The 2,500-nt window shown below is 43.9% G+C and overlaps 1 protein-coding gene across 1 annotated transcript in view; it reads left to right on the forward strand.

Moving 5' to 3' along the window:
• The window catches only part of ahr2 (aryl hydrocarbon receptor 2), a 24,130-nt gene that overhangs the window by 8,117 nt on the left and 13,513 nt on the right, over positions 1 to 2,500 (forward strand). The gene's annotated exons all lie outside the window — the stretch shown is intronic.

The raw sequence follows: 2,500 nt of genomic DNA on the forward strand, positions 1-2,500 counted from the left end.
CCATGTCACTATCTCTCTGTGCTCAATTGCCCTAGAGAAACATAATGATATTAGCCTAGAAATCTAGACGCACCCCACCCCTAGCGGCAGCTAGTCTAACAACTCTCTGTTGGCTTGTGAGCTCCAGAAATCGAAACTGAATCAGGCCAATGAAATCGTGTATAGAGTCGTTAGGTGGGCTTAACATAATGATTGATGGCAGAGTTGCAACGGTTTGGCTTGAATTCCCTGCTACTTGAAAACAAATAAGATGGATGTTGCTGTTGGCGGACAGTGTGACACGAGTTAAGCTTTTATTAAGTTGGCAAACGTTTGAACTAGCCAACTAGCTCCGCTGGTGGGAAACGCATGGGACTCATAGCGCTGCCGCTGTCCTATTGCGTGCAGAGGGAATTTAAAAGACAACTGATTATCCCACCCCTCGGACTGAGCACTGCGAACGGTGAGTGTCCAGACCCTACATTTTAATGTGGGTCTGGCTCGTCAGGCTATAATGATATCCTTGTATCTACAAAGCTAGTGAATGGTAAAAGGGAATGTTTTATATATGATATGCATGAAGAGATTTCTTTTTATCGCCATTGTTGACACCCTGCAGTTCACTATGTCAATGCAGATGGCAAATGCAATGTGGAAAAGCACTTTTTTAAAATATTCTTCCATTTGGAGCTTTATGTGTGTAAACAGCAGTCAGTAGCGTGGTGACTGTGGTCTGTATTCCCCTCCGCCGTCCCGCTGTTTGCTGCGTCCGTTCTCCCGCGGTCATTTTGTTTGTCATGTGAATGTCATCGTGTCTCTGCTATTCAGCTGAGGCGTGACTTACAGTTCTGGAAATGAGAGGGTGCCGACACACGCACACACACACACACACACATACACACACACACACACACACACACACACACACACACACACACACACACACACACACACTGGGCTTCCACAGAACAGCAAAAGCCCACAGAAGGGAGCAGTGCTGAACCCCACCTACTCCCCCCACATAGAATCTGGTACATTATCAGTGTTGGCTTTATATGTACGGAGTACATTATCAGTGTTGGCTTTAGGAGCACATTATCAGTGTTGGCTTTATATGTATGGAGTAGCCTACATTATCAGTGTTGGCTTTATATGTATGGAGTAGCCTACATTATCAGTGTTGGCTTTATATGTATGGAGCACATTATCAGTGTTGGCTTTATATGTATGGAGCACATTATCAGTGTTGGCTTTATATGTATGGAGCACATTATCAGTGTTGGCTCCGGTCGTTGGTTTGCCTGTAGAACAGTATTACTGAAAGAAACCATACACACTGTATACAAGACAGTTTAGAGACAATGCAGAGAGTGCACAACATACCGACGATGGACGCCTTATTTAGCGATGGAACACAATACACATGATGCATGCTAATACAAACAAACAATGTACAGAAAGTCTACAGAGACTACAAATAGTTTGGGTCCTAAATGGTTGGAAAGCACAGGTTGGATGATATGTAGGGATAGCGTATTAGATCACACCGACGGAGGCTGTTCGCTGTAAAGCTCCATACGGAAAGCTGTTTATCCTTTTCAGCTGTTTACAGACACGCGATCGTGCATTGTGCTTCAGTGAGCGTATTTGACACATTGTTACACTACGTCCGCATAGCTTTGGTATTCCTCCAGCTCCTGCCACATCCGAGTTGTTCTCAAGTCAGATGTCACACACAGTACAGAGACACGGTACAGTAGACAGTGATAAATCACACTCTACAGTGTTCTCAGACAAACTGGCCGAACCTGCTGTGTGTGTGTGTGTGTGTGTGTGTGTGTGTGTGTGTGTGTGTGTGTGTGTGAGATCATTGAAGGTCTGCTCATTCAAAAGAACAAAACAGGAAAAGGAGATAATTCCTCAACCCCAGTGTGTGAGGAGCATAACTCTGACACGTGATCTGCAAATCAGATAGAAAGCCACTTTTGTGTTAAGAATCTTTTTTGTTTTTCATAGAAAGCCAATTCCTGGAAATTGCAGAAAACACATAACTGTGGCCATGCCTCAAATGTTCACACACACACACACACATGTTCACACTCATGTTAAAGGAGAATTCCGGTGTGATATTGACCTAAAGTGTGTTGAAACATGATACCGAGTGTGAACGTATGTCTCATAGCCCATCTCGGCTTGTCCCCTGCACTCCAAAATCTGGCGCTAGTTAGCCGATGCTACCAACAGCTTTTTCAATGGTGGTGCTTCGGCATCGGGCTAGCCATGCAAATAAATCACTGTTTTACACCATTTACGAGGCTCAATGTATCTCCACACTTCATTGGTAGACTACCGAAGGCCCTGACATTTAAAACGAGACATTGAGAACTTTGAAAAAGCACTGGTAGTTTACTTACAAGACGATTTATACAGACAGTATCTTCACGAAGTTTAGCGTTTGCAGCCATCTTGAATTTAGTCACGATAAGTCGAGCGACAAGTAAGAATGAACAGGTATGATAAG

This window comes from Alosa pseudoharengus, unplaced genomic scaffold (assembly GCF_046254945.1).
Source record: "Alosa pseudoharengus isolate Yale_2024_CS ecotype anadromous, Long Island Sound unplaced genomic scaffold, YU_APseudo_1.1 YU_APseudo_1.1_scf_79, whole genome shotgun sequence".
NCBI classification, from domain to species: Eukaryota; Metazoa; Chordata; class Actinopteri; order Clupeiformes; family Clupeidae; genus Alosa; species Alosa pseudoharengus.